We start from the raw sequence: 18,358 nt of genomic DNA on the forward strand, positions 1-18,358 counted from the left end.
GCTGTCTGACAGAATCACTAAGTCATCTCATCTCTATAGAGCTGCTCCCTGTGCTGTCTGACAGAATCACTAAGTCATCTCATCTCTATAGAGCTGCTCCCTGTGCTGTCTGACAGAATCACTAAGTCATCTCATCTCTATAGAGCTGATCCCTGTGCTGTCTGACAGAATCACTAAGTCATCTCATCTCTATAGAGCTGCTCCCTGTGCTGTCTGACAGAATCACTATTTTAGTAGTTGTTCATAGTAAATACGGTATACTTTTGTAACTGCTGAATACCAACAACTATCAATCACTTAGATCATGTATTTTCAGGTAGAGATACCTCTCGAAGCAACTGCTCTCCATCCCTCGTCTTCTGTCTCTTCTCTCTCTTCCCACACAGACAAGAGGGCTTATGGTCATTGTAGTTAATTACCAGGTTTTCTGCGCTAAACTATGTAGAATATTGGCCTGTAGGAAACGACAACATCACACAGTTCAGGCTTCATCTGATTTCATCTCTAGAGAAACACATTGAACTCACAGAAAAAACATTGGTCAATTAGATGTTTAAAAAGGGTTCATCACTCAGCATTACTCCCAGCTGGTGTTCCAGTCCGACTCTGGTCCAGGTCACTAATCAACAACATTCCTATTGTTATCCCCACTACTGTTCTCTGGGACTATTCCCACATCACATCACTGATTTCCATTACAGATGAAACTGGAGAAAAACATCTGGACTGGCAGCTGAATAGAATAGAATCTGCTGTGTGAGTGAGAGTATGTGTGTGTGTGTGTGTGTGTGTGTGTGTGTGTGTGTGTGTGTGTGTGTGTGTGTGTGTGTGTGTGTGTGTGTGTGTGTGAGAGAGAGAGTGTGTGTGAGAGAGTGAGAGTGTGTGTGTGTGTCCCACCTTATGTCCACTCTCTCTAAACCTAAATTCCAACATTCGCATTTAGCAAATGTCAGCGGTTCAAGATTATATATTTTTTTAGAAAGTTGTGACAGTCATACCGAGGGAGAGACACAGAGAGAGGAGAGGGGAGAGACAGAGGGAGAGACACAGAGAGAGGAGAAGAGAGAGAAAGAGGGAGAGACACAGAGAGGAGAGAAAGAGGGAGAAAAACAGAGAGAGGAGAGAGGGAGAGACACAGAGAGAGGAGAGGGGAGAGACAGAGAGGAGAGACACAGAGAGAGAGAGACACAGAGAGAGGAGAGAGGGAGAGACAGAGAGGAGAGACACAGAGAGAGGAGAGGGGAGAGACAGAGAGGAGAGACACAGAGAGAGAGAGAGACAGAGAGAGGAGAGAGGGAGAGACAGAGAGGAGAGACACAGAGAGAGGAGAGGGGAGAGACAGAGAGGAGAGACACAGAGAGAGGAGAGAGGGAGAGACAGAGAGGAGAGACACAGAGAGAGGAGAGGGGAGAGACAGAGAGGAGAGACACAGAGAGAGAGAGAGGAGAGACACAGAGAGAGGAGAGGGGAGAGACAGAGAGGAGAGACACAGAGAGAGGAGAGGGGAGAGACAGAGAGGAGAGACACAGAGAGAGAGAGAGACAGAGAGAGGAGAGGGGAGAGACAGAGAGGAGAGACACAGAGAGAGAGAGGGGGAGAGACAGAGAGGAGAGACACAGAGAGAGGAGAGGGGAGAGACAGAGAGGAGAGACACAGAGAGAGGAGAGGGGAGAGACAGAGAGAGAGAGACACAGAGAGAGGAGAGGGAGAGACACAGAGAGAGGAGAGGGGAGAGACAGAGAGGAGAGACACAGAGAGAGGAGAGGGGAGAGACAGAGAGGAGAGACGAGAGAGAGGAGAGGAGAGAGACAGAGAGGAGAGACACAGAGAGAGGAGAGGGGAGAGACAGAGAGGAGAGACACAGAGAGAGGAGAGGGGAGAGACAGAGAGGAGAGACACAGAGAGAGGAGAGGGGAGAGACAGAGAGGAGAGACACAGAGAGAGGAGAGGGGAGACACAGAGAGGAGAGACACAGAGAGAGGAGAGGGGAGACACAGAGAGAGAGACACAGAGAGAGGAGAGGGGAGAGACAGAGGGAGAGACACAGAGAGAGAGAGAGACAGAGAGAGGAGAGAGGGAGAGACAGAGAGGAGAGACACACAGAGAGAGAGAGACAGAGAGAGGAGAGAGGGAGAGACAGAGAGGAGAGACACAGAGAGAGGAGAGGGGAGAGACAGAGAGGAGAGACACAGAGAGAGGAGAGGGGAGAGACAGAGGGAGAGACACAGAGAGAGAGAGAGACAGAGAGAGGAGAGAGGGAGAGACACAGAGAGAGGAGACAGAGAGGGAGAGACACAGAGAGGAGAGAGGGAGAGAGAGACAGAGAGAGGAGAGACACAGAGGAGAGAGGGAGAGAGAGACAGAGAGAGGAGAGGAGAGAGGGAGAGACAGAGAGAGACACAGAGAGAGGAGACAGAGGAGAGGAGACAGGGAGAGAGAGAGAGAGGAGAGGAGAGAGGGAGAGACACAGAGAGAGGAGACACAGAGAGAGGAGAGGAGAGAGGGAGAGACACAGAGAGAGGAGACAGAGAGAGGGAGAGAGGAGAGGAGAGAGGGAGAGAGAGAGAGAGAGAGGAGAGGAGAGAGGGAGAGACCGAGAAGAGAGTAGAGAGAACGAGGGAGTGAGAAAGGAAAAGACAAAGACTAGATAGATAGCGATGTGATGACGTGTTGACAGTGGGGGAGTTGTAGTGTGTAGTTTTGGAACAGCCATATCTAATGTCCTTCAGCTGAACACTGTGCTTCCAATCATATCTTCAACTAGATAGATAGCGATGTGATGACGTGTTGACAGTGGGGGAGTTGTAGTGTGTAGTTTTGGAACAGCCATATCTAATGTCCTTCAGCTGAACACTGTGCTTCATATCATATTTTCAACTCAGAAAGAACAGACTCCACAGGCTAGAGAACACACACACACACACACACACACACACACACACACACACACACACACACACACACACACACACACACACACACACAGTAGGAAGTAAAACAAGCAGCACCTTAGATAAACCTATGAGAGAGAGAAGGGAGAGGTAGAGAGGGGGGAGGGGAGAGGTAGAGAGAGAAGGAGGGGAGAGGTAGAGAGAGAGGTAGAGAGAGGGGAGAGGTAGAGAGGGGGAGGGGAGAGGTAGAGAGGTAGAGAGAGAGAGGGGAGAGGTAGAGAGAGAGAGGAGAGGTAGAGAGAGAGAGGAGAGGGATGAGGTAAGGAGAGAGAGAGGTAGAGAAGAGAGGGGAGAGGTAGGGAGAGAGAGGAGAGGGATGAGGTAAGGAGAGAGAGAGGTAGAGAAGAGAGGGGAGAGAGAGAGGTAGAGAGAGAGCAGAGGTAGAGAGAGAGAGAGAGAGGTAGAGAGAGAGGGGAGAGGTAGAGAGAGAGGGGAGAGGTAGGGAGAGAGGGGAGAGGTAGAGAGAAGGAGGGGAGAGGAGGTAGAGAGAGAGTGCGAGAGAGGTAGAGAGAGAGAGAGAAGGAGGGGAGAGGTAGAGAGAGAGGGGAGGAGAAAGGTAGAGAGAGAGAGGAGGGGAGAGGTAGAGAGAGAGGGGAGGAGAGGAGAGAGGTAGAGAGAGAAAGAAGAAGTTGAGGGTTACTGAGGGGTTAGATTGCTACACACAAAGGGAAGGAGAAATAGAACAAGTGTGAGGGAGGGAGAAAGAGGGAGAGAAAGAAAGACAGAAAGAAAGACAGAAAGAGAGAAAGAAAGACAGAGAAAGAGGGAGAAAGAAAAGAAAGAAAGAAAGAAAGAGGGGGTGAAAGAAAGAAAGAAAGAGAAAGAGAGGGTGAAAGAAAGGAAGAGAGGGAGAGAAAGACAGAGAGAAAGAGAGGGAAAGAGAGGGAGAAAGAAAGACAGAAAGAGAGGGAGAGAAGAGAGCGAGAAAGAAAGACAGAGACAGAGAATGAAAGACAGAAGAGAGGGAGAAACTCATATGTAGAGATAATCACCACACCAACAGAACCTATGATCTCATTCTGGCCCATGAAATTCAATACCATAGAAATATATTTACTAGGAATGTCTGCAAAATAATTCTGCAGGTCGTGTGTGTGTGTGTGTGTGTGTACAGTGTGTGTGTATATACAGAGTGTGTGTGTGTATACAGTGTGTGTCTACACGTGGACCAGCCAGGCAAAAGCCAGATCAGTTGCATGCAGTCCTGTCTCCTAGACGACAGGACTGCACTGAATCACAGAGCTTTACTTTCCTCTCACTGAGTTAGAGCTGAATCACAGAGCTTTACTTTCCTCTCACTGAGTTAGAGCTGAATCACAGAGCTTTACTTTCCTCTCACTGAGTTAGAGCTGAATCACAGAGCTTTACTTTCCTCTCCCTGAGTTAGAGCTGAATCACAGAGCTTTACTTTCCTCTCCCTGAGTTAGAGCTGAATCACAGAGCTTTACTTTCCTCTCACTGAGTTAGAGCTGAATCACAGAGCTTTACTTTCCTCTCACTGAGTTAGAGCTGAATCACAGAGCTTTACTTTCCTCTCACTGAGTTAGAGCTGAATCACAGAGCTTTACTTTCCTCTCCCTGAGTTAGAGCTGAATCACAGAGCTTTACTTTCCTCTCACTGAGTTAGAGCTGAATCACAGAGCTTTACTTTCCTCTCACTGAGTTAGAGCTGAATCACAGAGCTTTACTTTCCTCTCACTGAGTTAGAGCTGAATCACAGAGCTTTACTTTCCTCTCACTGAGTTAGAGCTGAATCACAGAGCTTTACTTTCCTCTCACTGAGTTAGAGCTGAATCACAGAGCTTTACTTTCCTCTCACTGAGTTAGAGCTGAATCACAGAGCTTTACTTTCCTCTCACTGAGTTAGAGCTGAATCACAGAGCTTTACTTTCCTCTCACTGAGTTAGAGCTGAATCACAGAGCTTTACTTTCCTCTCACTGAGTTAGAGCTGAATCACAGAGCTTTACTTTCCTCTCACTGAGTTAGAGCTGAATCACAGAGCTTTACTTTCCTCTCACTGAGTTAGAGCTGAATCACAGAGCTTTACTTTCCTCTCACTGAGTTAGAGCTGAATCACAGAGCTTTACTTTGCAAAATTCAGCCAACTTTCAGAAAATTCCCAGGTTTTCCAGAAATCCTGGTTGGAAGATTCTTATTCTCTCCTGATTCTGGGAATCTTCCAACCGGGATCTTTGGAAAACCTGGGAATTTTGCACGATACCAGCCCATCCTAAAGCCAGGAGTCTTCTCTCAGTCACACACACACAAATGTAGGTAAAACAATTCTGGAATTTTACACAAGTGGTCCTCCTGTTTCCTCTGGTGTGTGTGTGTGTGTGTGTGTGTAAACTGCAGGCTCCAGGTACACATCCTGTTTCCTCTGGTGTGTGTGTGTGTGTGAAACTGCAGGCTCCAGGTACGCATCCTGTTTCCTCTGGGGGGGGGGTGTGTGTGTGGAAACTGCAGGCTCCAGGTACGCATCCTGTTTCCATTGGACCTGGCCACTGCCTGGCACGTGACCCCCACATACACACACATCCTGAGTGTGTGTTACCTGGGTGCTGAGTTGATCCTGGCTGATGTTGTTGATCCAGCGTGTGTAGCGCTCAGTAGATCCCTCTGGATCCCTGCGGACCTGACAGCCAATCAACTGAGAGAAACACAGAAAAACCTCTTAGTGATCTACTAGATACATCAACACAAACACTCACACCACACTGATCACACCACACTGATCACACCACACTGATCACATATGATGTATGGAAGAGAGAGAGGAGAGAGAGCGAGGGAGACAGAGAGAGCGAGGGAGACAGAGAGAGCGAGGGAGACAGAGAGAGCGAGGGAGACAGAGAGAGCGAGGGAGACAGAGAGAGCGAGGGAGACAGAGAGAGCGAGGCAGACGAGAGGCGAGGGAGACAGAGAGGCGAGGGAGACAGAGGAGCGAGGGAGACAGAGAGAGTGAGGAGACAGAGAGGCGAGGGAGACAGAAAGCGACGAGGCAGGGGCGAAGCGAGGCAGTGCGAGCGAGCGAGGCAAGCGAGCGAGGCAGAGCGAGCAGCGAGAGGCAGAGCCGCGCCGCGAGGCAGAGCCAGACGCAGCGAGGCAAGCCGCGAGCGAGCGAGGCAGGGCGAGCGAGCGAGGCAGGCCGAGCGAGCGAGGCAGGGCGAGCGAGGCAGGGCGAGCGAGGGAGACAGAGCGAGCGAGGGAGACAGAGTGAGCGAGGGAGACAGAGCGAGCGAGGGAGACAGAGCGAGGGGGTTAGAAAGAATAGAAAGAGCGAGAAAGGAGAGCAACAGGGTGGAAAAACTAAGAGAGAAAGGCAAAGATGGAATGCTTTTTCTGTTTTGCATCCCAATGATCCACCAGACAGAGAGAGAGAGAGAGAGAGAGAGAGAGAGAGATGGAATTTGCCGACGAGTATGTAAACCACCACTTCCCTCCGTATTATTGGCCAACGTGCAATCATTGGAAAACAAACTGAACGATCCACGATTTAAGACTTTCCTACCAACGGGATATTAAAAACTGTAATATCTTATTTTTCACCAAGACGTGGCTGAACGACGACACGGATAATATAGAGCATCATAGAGCACCGTGCATCAGCAGGACAGAGCAACGACGTCTGTTAAGACGAGGGGCAGGGGTGTGTGTCTATTTATCAATAACCTACTACACCGGCTCTGACGCTCGTCGGATGTGGCAGGGCTTGAAAAATATCACGGACTACAAAGGGAAACCCAGCCACGAGCTGCCCAGTGACGCGAGCCTATCAGACGAGCTAAATGCCTTTTATGCTCGCTTTGAGGCAAGCAACACTTAAGCATGCATGAGAGCACCAGCTGTTCCAGACGACTGTGTGATCACGCTCTCCGTAGCCGATGTGAGCAAGACCTTTAAACAGGTCAACATTCACAAAGCTGCGGGGCAGGACAGATTACCAGGACGTGTACTCAAAGCATGCACGGACCAACTGGCAAGTGTCTTCACTGACATTTTCAACCTCTCCCTGACTGAGTCTGTAATAACTACATGTTTCAAGCAGACCACCATAGTCCCTGTGCCCAAGGAAGTGAAGGTAACATGCCTATATGATTACCGCCCCGTAGCATTCACGCCAGTAGCCATGAAGTGCTTTGAAAGGCTGTTCATGGCTCACAACACCGCCATGCCGGAAATGCTAGACCCACTCCAAATCGCATACTGCCCCAACAGATCCACAGATGAGCAATCTCACTCCACACTGCACTTTCACACCAGGACAAAAGAACACCTATGTGAGAATGCTATTCATTGACTACAGCTCAGCATTCAACACCATAGTGCCCTCCAAGCTCATCACTAAGCTAAAGACCCTGGGACTGAACACCTCCCTCTGCAACTGTATCCTGGACTTCCGGACGGGCCGCCCCCAGGTGTTAAGGGTAGGCAACAACATATCTGCCATGCTGATCCTCAACACTGGGGCCCCTCAGGGGTGTGTGCTTAGTTCCCTCCTGTACTCCCTGTTCACCCACTACTGCGTGACCAAGCACGACTCCAACACCATCATTAAGTTTGCTGACGACACAACAGTGGTAGGCCTGATCACCGATAACGATGAGACAGCCTATAGGGAGGAGGTCAGAGACCTGGCAGTGTGGTGCCAGGACAACAACCTTTGTGAGCAAGACAAAGGAGCTTATCGTGGACTATAGGAAAGGGAGGGCCAAACAGGCCCCTGTTAACATCGACGGGGCTGAAGTGGAGCGGGTCGAGAGATAAGTTCCTTGGTGTCCACATCACCAACTAACTATCATGGTCCAAACACACCAAGACAGTTGTGAAGAGGGCACGACAAAACCTTTTCCCCCTCAGGAGACTGAAAAGTTTGGCATGGGTCCCCAGATCCTCAAAGTCCTACAGCTGCACCATCGAGAGCATCCTGACCGGTTGCATCACCGGCTGGTACGGCAACTGCTCAGCATCTGACCGTAAGGCGCTACAGAGGGTAGTGTGTACGGCCCAGTACATCACTGGGGCCGAGCTTCCTGCCATCCAGGACCTATATGATAGGCGGTGTCAGAGGAAGGCTATGCATAGTCACTTCACAAATTACCTCGACTAACCTGCACCCCCGCACATTGACTCGGTACCGGTACCCCATGTATACAGCCACGGTATTGTTATGTAATATTCTTGTGTTACTTTTTAAAAAATTTCACTTTAGTTTATTTAGTAAATATTTTATTAACTCTTATTTCTTCAACGACAGTGTTGGTTAAGTGCTTGTAAGTAACCATTTCACGGTAAGGTCTACACCTGTTGTATTTGACGCATGTGACATATAACATTTGATTTGAATGCCTTTTCTGTTCTGCATCTATCCCAATGATCTACCAGACAGATAGAGGAATGACCTACCAGACAGATAGAGAGGAACGATCTACCAGACAGATAGAGAGGAACGATCTACCAGACAGATAGAGAGGAACGATCTACCAGACAGATAGAGAGGAACGATCTACCAGACAGATAGAGAGGAACGATCTACCAGACAGATAGAGAGGCACGATCTACCAGACAGATAGAGAGGAACGATCTACCAGACAGATAGAGAGGAACGATCTACCAGACAGATAGAGAGGAACGATCTACCAGACAGATAGAGAGGAACGATCTACCAGACAGATAGAGAGGAACGATCTACCAGACAGATAGAGAGGAACGATCTACCAGACAGATAGAGAGGAACGATCTACCAGACAGATAGAGAGGAACGATCTACCAGACAGATAGAGAGGAACGATCTACCAGACAGATAGAGAGGCACGATCTACCAGACAGATAGAGAGGCACGATCTACCAGACAGATAGAGAGGAACGATCTACAAGACAGATAGAGAGGAACGATCTACCAGACAGATAGAGAGGCACGATCTACCAGACAGATAGAGAGGAACGATCTACCAGACAGATAGAGAGGAACGATCTACCAGACAGATAGAGAGGCACGATCTACCAGACAGATAGAGAGGAACGATCTACCAGACAGATAGAGAGGAACGATCTACCAGACAGATAGAGAGGAACGATCTACCAGACAGATAGAGAGGAACGATCTACCAGACAGATAGAGAGGAACGATCTACCAGACAGATAGAGAGGAACGATCTACCAGACAGATAGAGAGGAACGATCTACCAGACAGATAGAGAGGAACGATCTACCAGACAGATAGAGAGGAACGATCTACCAGACAGATAGAGAGGAACGATCTACCAGACAGATAGAAAGGAACGATCTACCAGACAGATAGAGAGGAACGATCTACCAGACAGATAGAGAGGAACGATCTACCAGACAGATAGAGAGGAACGATCTACCAGACAGATAGAGAGGAACGATCTACCAGACAGATAGAGAGGAACGATCTACCAGACAGATAGAGAGGAACGATCTACCAGACAGATAGAGAGGAACGATCTACCAGACAGATAGAGAGGAACGATCTACCAGACAGATAGAGAGGAACGATCTACCAGACAGATAGAGAGGAACGATCTACCAGACAGATAGAGAGGAACGATCTACCAGTGGAGATGTAAAACAACCCTAAAGTCAACCCATATTATTATTCCACATAGCTGAACCAATCCCTTTCATTTCCTCTCTACACCCTGTCTGCTGCACACCCACACAGTTCAAAGGGCAAATAAGCAGAGAAAACCACATGACCTTAATTCCCTTTTCCCCATTCTCTCTCTCTCTCTCTCTCTCTCTCTCTCTCTCTCTCTCTCTCTCTCTCTCTCTCTCTCTCTCTCTCTCTCTCTCTCTCTCTCTCTCTCTCTCTCTCTCTCTCTCTCTCTCTCTCTCTCTCTCTCTCTCTCTCTCTCTCTCTCTCTCTCTCTCTCTCTCTCTCTCTCTCTCTCTCTCTCTCTCTCTCTCTCTCTCTCTCTCTCTCTCTCTGTGTGTGTGTGTATTATCTCTCTGTAGCCATGCCACCCCCCATCTCCTGCAACTCTCCCTCACCCACTACACATGACCCCCTAACCTTTGACCTGTAATCCCACAGCTCACACTGAGACACACCTTAATATACACCCACACCACTCTATCAGAAACACTACCCCACTACACAGGACAGAAGGAATTTGTGGAACTCCGGACATACAGAATGTTAAGGTTTTCCTGTCTGTTATGATCATTTAGAGTAGACATGGAGAGAGGGAGGGAGGGAGATGGAGAGAGAGTGGGACGAAGGGGAGGGAGGGAGGGAGATGGAGAGAGAGGGAGGGAGGAGATAGGGAGGAGATGGAGAGGGAGGAGATGGAGAGAGGAGATGGAGAGAGAGGAGATGGAGAGAGAGAGAGAGAGAGAGAGAGAGAGAGATAGGAAGGAGATGGAGAGAGAGAGAGAGAGAGAGAGAGAGATAGGAAGGAGATGGAGAGAGATATATATATATATAGGAAGGAGATGGAGAGATGGAGAGATATATATATAGGAAGGAGATGGAGAGATGGAGAGATATATATAGGATGGAGAGATGGAGAGATATATATAGGAAGGAGATGGAGAGATATATATAGGAAGGAGATGGAGAGATGGAGAGATGGAGAGATGGGAAGGAGATGGAGAGAGGGAGGGATAACTCACCAGACTAGAGCTGTACTCTCTCCCTGGGCTCTAGACAGAGTAGTACTTACAGAGGTAGAGTTGAAGAGGCAGGCCTCGTATTGGAGATGTATTCGCTGAGGCATCATCACATCATCCTGGAACACACACAGTTACAGTTAGCATGCTCTCTCTCACACACACAAGGTTAGCTCTCTCTCTCACACACAAGGTTAGCATGCTCTCTCTCACACACAAGGTTAGCTCTCTCTCTCACACACAAGGTTAGCTCTCTCTCTCACACACAAGGTTAGCTCTCTCTCTCACACACAAGGTTAGCTCTCTCTCTCACACACAAGGTTAGCTCTCTCTCACACACACACACACAAGGTTAGCTAGCTCTCTCTCACACACAAGGTTAGCTAGCTCTCTCTCACACACAAGGTTAGCTAGCTCTCTCTCACACACAAGGTTAGCTAGCTCTCTCTCACACACAAGGTTAGCTAGCTCTCTCTCACACACACACACACAAGGTTAGCTAGCTCTCTCACACACACACACACACAAGGTTAGCTAGCTCTCTCACACACACACACACACAAGGTTAGCTAGCTCTCTCACACACACAAGGTTAGCTAGCTCTCTCACACACACAAGGTTAGCTAGCTCTCTCACACACACAAGGTTAGCTAGCTCTCTCACACACACAAGGTTAGCTAGCTCTCTCACACACACAAGGTTAGCTAGCTCTCTCACACACACAAGGTTAGCTAGCTCTCTCACACACACACAAGGTTAGCTAGCTCTCTCACACACACACAAGGTTAGCTAGCTCTCTCACACACAAGGTTAGCTAGCTCTCTCACACACAAGGTTAGCTAGCTCTCTCACAAACATGTCAAGGCATGTTGAAGGGTTTAACAGTGTGTTTGTTATGACTAGAGCACTCCAGGAGGTCGCGACCTTCAGAGAGGATCTAAACAGACATGTTCAGAATCAATACTTACACACACACACATCAGACATAACACACCAGAGGTAGACAGAGAGAGGTAGACAGAGAGAGGTGGAAAGAGAGAGAGAGACAGACAGAGGTGGAAAGAGAGAAAGAGAGAGAGAAAACCAGAAATGAGGGTCTACTATACAAATTGATGGAAAGTGGTGTTGGGGGGGAAAACATAGGACATTATGAAACCCATGTACACAAACAACAAGTGTGAGGTTTGTCTTTCCACAGGGCCGTGGGGTGACACAGGGATGCAGCTTAAGCCCCACCCTCTTCAACATATATATCAACGAATTGGCGAGGGCACTAGAACAGTCTGCAGCACCCGGCCTCACCCTACTAGAATCTGAAGTCAAATGTCTACTGATGATCTGGTGCTTCTGTCCCCAACCAAGGAGGGCCTTCAGCAGAACCTAGATCTTCTGCACAGATTCTGCCAGACCTGGGCCCTGACAGTAAATCTCAGCAAGACAAAAATAATGGTGTTCCAAAAAAGGTCCAGAAACCAGGACCACAAAAACAAATTCCATCTAGACACCGTTGCTCTAGAGCGCACAAAAAACTACACATACCTTGGCCTAAACATCAGCGCCACAGGTAACTACCACTAAGCTGTGAACGATCTGAGAGACAAGGCAAGATGGGCCTCCTACGCCATCAAAAGGAACATAAAATTCGACATACCAATTCGAATCTGGCAAAAAATACTTGAATCAGTTATAGAACCCATTGTCCTTTATGGTTGTGAGGTCTGGGGTCTCACCGACCAAGAATTCCCAAAATGGGACAAACACCAAATTGAGTGTTCTAATTCCACAACAACTGTTAAACCACATCAGGAGAGGTCAAGAGTAGCTGCCCTTTAATTGAATTGTGCCCCAGAGAGAGCCTGTTGTGTTTGGTTAGCGGTGTTTCTATAGCGGTTCTTGTAGCAGTGTACATGTGATGGGAGAGTTTGTAAAACAAATGCCCACCCCATTGATAGAAATCATCATGATATCATTCTGCCAGGTGGACTACTTTACAGTCAACATTTAATTGGGAAGGTTTTTGGGGGAAGCATTTAGAAATGACTGTCTCCTGCACGCTAACCGTTTCTGCACGCTAACTGGCTACACAGAAACAGGCTACACAGACTACACAGAAACAGGCTACACAGAAACAGGCTACACAGAAACAGGCTACACAGAAACAGGCTACACAGACTACACAGAAACAGGCTACATAGACTACACAGAAACAGGCTACACAGACTACACAGAAACAGGCTACACAGAAACAGGCTACACAGAAACAGGCTACACAGAAACAGCTACACAGAAACAGGCTACACAGAAACAGGCTACACAGAAACAGGCTACACAGACTACACAGAAACAGGCTACACAGAAACAGGCTACACAGAAACAGGCTACACAGAAACAGGCTACACAGAAACAGGCTACACAGACTACACAGAAACAGGCTACATAGACTACACAGAAACAGGCTACACAGAAACAGGCGTTACTTCTTCAGGAAACAGGAATCACTGCTGCATTCTCTTCATGGATTATCAGAAACGAATTAACTAACTACTATTCTACTACGTTCAATACATTTAACTTCCTGTTCTCAGTCCAGAGGCTCAGCCAATGATTTCGATATGAGACACCCCACCCCAAAAATGTTTTTACTTCGGATCTACCCGACTCATTCTATTAAACTCTGAGAGGGCGGAGAAGATAATATTTACAGAGATACTGAACTCTATTTGACCATTTCATTATATTTCTGAGAAACGGTCTGATTTTATCACCGTTTTCTTTCAACTCTGTTTCAGCCCAGTTGGGATAAGAAAGAGTCTCATTTCAGGAATTATGCTTTTTTTGGGGCACAGAACAGCTCCGGGCATCTTACTCTTACACACATACACACACACACACACATACACACACACACACACACACACACACACACACGGCGGGGGCCAGAACTCGTGACTATAATTCAGTTCCATTTTCATATTTTTCGTGCGTCACAAGCCAGAGCATATCCGTGTGTGTGTGTGTGTGATGTCCCTGGCTGCGATGTCTCTGCTTAGTGCTTTGGTGCTCTGGCTCTCAGATGCGGCCATTGGAATGGTCTGAAATGTAGAAACTCCGCCCACCTCTGGCACCGGGCCATGAAAAACAAACTGGCACATTGACATGACACCAGTAACATGCAGAGGAGCTTAGGCTCATTTAGCAATTACTAAGTGTAACACACACACATTCTAACACAAACACTCACACAGACTGGAGTCTCAGTCCTCATTTTATACTGACAGCTCTGTCAAACATTTACTCTGATACAATACCCACCTGTTATATAGCCTGTGTGTGTGTGTGTGTGTGTGTGTGGTACTAAACGTGGCCTAGATGTGTCAGACAGCAGCAGCTAGAGCATGACGATGACACACACACACACACACACACACACACACACACACACACACACACACACACACACACACACACACACACACACACACACACACACACACACACACACACACACACACACACACACACACACACGGCGGGGGCCAGAACTCGTGACTATAATTCAGTTCCATTTTCATATTTTTCGTGCGTCACAAGCCAGAGCATATCCGTGTGTGTGTGTGATGTCCCTGGCTGCGATGTCTCTGCTTAGTGCTTTGGTGCTCTGGCTCTCAGATGCGGCCATTGGAATGGTCTGAAATGTAGAAACTCCGCCCACCTCTGGCACCGGGCCATGAAAAACAAACTGGCACATTGACATGACACCAGTAACATGCAGAGGAGCTTAGGCTCATTTAGCAATTACTAAGTGTAACACACACACATTCTAACACAAACACTCACACAGACTGGAGTCTCAGTCCTCATTTTATACTGACAGCTCTGTCAAACATTTACTCTGATACAATACCCACCTGTTATATAGCCTGTGTGTGTGTGTGTGTGTGTGTGTGGTTCTAAACGTGGCCTAGATGTGTCAGACAGCAGCAGCTAGAGCATGACGATGACACACACACACACACACACACACACACACACACACACACACACACACACACACACACACACACACACACACACACACACACACACACACACACACCTCTCTCTCCCACAACCACACAGGAGACAGGTTAACATAAAGACGTTGTGTTGTGACTCACAGCGTCCTGAAAGCAGAGGAACGTTCCAGAGCTCTGAGACACAGCCTGGTTCTTGGCATGACCCACTGGAGAAGAGGAGAGACAGAGGAGATCAGCATGGGGCCTGTTACAATACACACACACACACACACACACATGCACACACCTCGCGTACACACACACCTCGCATACACACACACCTCGCGTACACACACACCTCGCGTACACACACACCTCGCGTACACACACACCTCGCATACACACACACCTCGCACAGACACACACCTCGCACAGACACACACCTCGCACAGACACACACCTCGCACAGACACCTTGCGTTCGTACACTTACCTCCTCTGGGTTGGGCGGAGTCATGGCCAGAGATCACCATGGAAACACCTCTCCTTTCCAGCCTCTCCCTCCATGCCTCCACTATCGTTCTGGAACCATCCTGACACACACAAACACACAACCCATACACGCACGTATGTAACTCACAGTGCTGTAGTATTAGTAGTACTGCAGTAGTACTATAGTAGTATTCTGGTAATTCACAGTGGTGTAGTATTGGTACTACTGCAGTAGTACTGTAGTAGTATTCTGATAACTCACAGTGCTGTAGTATTAGTAGTACTGTAGTAGTACTGTAGTAGTATTCTGGTAATTCACATTGCTGTAGTATTGGTAGTACTGTAGTAGTATTCTGATAACTCACAGTGCAGTAGTATTAGTAGTACTGTAGTAGTACTATAGTAGTATTCCAATAACTCACAGTGCAGTAGTATTAGTAGTACTGCAGTAGTACTATAGTAGTATTCTAGTAACTCACCGTGCCGTAGTATTATTAGTACTGCAGTAGTACTATAGTAGTATTCTAGTAACTCACAGTGCTGGCGTCATCGTAGACAGACAGTTCCATAGAGCCAAAATCCCCTGCAGACACTCATCCAGCCAGCAGGAGGCGTTATGCACTGGCATGACTATAGACTAGAGAGAGACAAACAGGAGGGGTTATACACTGGCATGACTATAGACTAGAGACAGACAGGAGGGGTTATACACTGGCATGACTATAGACTAGAGAGAGACAGACAGGAGGGGTTATGCACTGGCATGACTATAGACTAGAGACAGACAGGAGGGGTTATACACTGGCATGACTATAGACTAGAGAGAGACAGACAGGAGGGGTTATACACTGGCATGACTATAGACTAGAGAGACAGACAGGAGGGGTTATACACTGGCATGACTATAGACTAGAGAGAGACAAACAGGAGGGGTTATACACTGGCATGACTATAGACTAGAGACAGACAGACAGGAGGGGTTATACACTGGCATAACTATAGACTAGAGACAGACAGGAGGGGTTATACACTGGCATGACTATAGACTAGAGAGAGACTGGAGGGGTTATACACTGGCATGACTATAGACTAGAGAGAGACAGACAGGAGGGGTTATACACTGGCATGACTATAGACTAGAGACAGACAGGAGGGGTTATACACTGGCATGACTATAGACTAGAGACAGACAGGAGGGGTTATACACTGGCATGACTATAGACTAGAGAGACAGACAGGAGGGGTTATACACTGGCATGACTATAGACTAGAGACAGACAGGAGGGGTTATACACTGGCATGACTATAGACTAGAGAGACAGACAGGAGGGGTTATACACTGGCATGACTATAGACTAGAGAGACAGACAGGAGGGGTTATACACTGGCATGACTATAGACTAGAGAGAGACAGACAGGAGGGGTTATACACTGGCATGACTATAGACTAGAGAGACAGACAGGAGGGGTTATACACTGGCATGACTATAGACTAGAGAGACAGACAGGAGGGGTTATACACTGGCATGACTATAGACTAGAGAGAGACAGACAGGAGGGGTTATACACTGGCATGACTATAGACTAGAGAGACAGACAGGAGGGGTTATACACTGGCATGACTATAGACTAGAGAGAGACAGACAGGAGGGGTTATACACTGGCATGACTATAGACTAGAGAGACAGACAGGAGGGGTTATACACTGGCATGACTATAGACTAGAGAGACAGACAGGAGGGGTTATACACTGGCATGACTATAGACTAGAGAGAGACAGACAGGAGGAGTTATACACTGGCATGACTATAGACTAGAGAGAGACAGACAGGAGGGGTTATACACTGGCATGACTATAGACAGAGACACAGGAGGGGTTATACACTGGCATGACTATAGACTAGAGAGAGACAGACAGGAGGAGTTATACACTGGCATGACTATAGACTAGAGAGAGACAGACAGGAGGGGTTATACACTGGCATGACTATAGACTAGAGAGACAGACAGGAGGGGTTATACACTGGCATGACTATAGACTAGACAGACAGACAGGAGGGGTTATACACTGGCATGACTATAGACTAGAGAGACAGACAGGAGGGGTTATACACTGGCATGACTATAGACTAGAGAGAGATAGACAGGAGGGGTTATACACTGGCATGACTATAGACTAGAGACAGACAGGAGGGGTTATACACTGGCATGACTATAGACTAGAGAGAGACAGACAGGAGGGGTTATACACTGGCATGACTATAGACTAGAGAGAGACAGACAGGAGGGGTTATACACTGGCATGACTATAGACTAGAGAGAGACAGACAGGAGGGGTTATACACTGGCATGACTATAGACTAGAGGGACAGACAGGAGGGGTTATACACTGGCATGACTATAGACTAGAGGGACAGACAGGAGGGGTTATACACTGGCATGACTATAGACTAGAGGGACAGACAGGAGGGGTTATACACTGGCATGACTATAGACTAGAGAGACAGACAGGAGGGGTTATACACTGGCATGACTATAGACTAGAGAGAGACAGACAGGAGGGGTTATACACTGGCATGACTATAGACTAGAGAGAGACAGACAGGAGGGGTTATACACTGGCATGACTATAGACTAGAGAGAGACAGACAGGAGGGGTTATACACTGGCATGACTATAGACTAGAGAGAGACAGACAGGAGGGGTTATACACTGGCATGACTATAGACTAGAGAGACAGACAGGAGGGGTTATACACTGGCATGACTATAGACTAGAGAGAGCAGACAGGAGGGGTTATACACTGGCATGACTATAGACTAGAGAGACAGACAGGAGGGGTTATACACTGGCATGACTATAGACTAGAGAGAGACAGACAGGAGGGGTTATACACTGGCATGACTATAGACTAGAGAGACAGACAGGAGGGGTTATACACTGGCATGACTATAGACTAGAGAGAGACAGACAGGAGGGGTTATACACTGGCATGACTATAGACTAGAGAGAGACAGACAGGAGGGGTTATACACTGGCATGACTATAGACTAGAGAGAGCAGACAGGAGGGGTTATACACTGGCATGACTATAGACTAGAGAGAGACAGACAGGAGGGGTTATACACTGGCATGACTATAGACTAGAGAGAGACAGACAGGAGGGGTTATACACTGGCATGACTATAGACTAGAGAGACAGACAGGAGGGGTTATACACTGGCATGACTATAGACTAGAGAGAGACAGACAGGAGGGGTTATACACTGGCATGACTATAGACTA

General features: G+C 47.8%; 1 pseudogene; it reads right to left on the minus strand.

Annotated features, from left to right (window-relative positions):
* LOC123723877 (UDP-GlcNAc:betaGal beta-1,3-N-acetylglucosaminyltransferase-like protein 1) overlaps positions 1 to 15,704 on the minus strand; it is a 31,207-nt pseudogene extending 15,503 nt beyond the window's left edge.
* Between the last annotated feature and the right edge of the window lie 2,654 nt (positions 15,705 to 18,358).

This window comes from Salmo salar, chromosome ssa12 (genome assembly GCF_905237065.1).
Source record: "Salmo salar chromosome ssa12, Ssal_v3.1, whole genome shotgun sequence".
Taxonomy (NCBI): domain Eukaryota; kingdom Metazoa; phylum Chordata; class Actinopteri; order Salmoniformes; family Salmonidae; genus Salmo; species Salmo salar.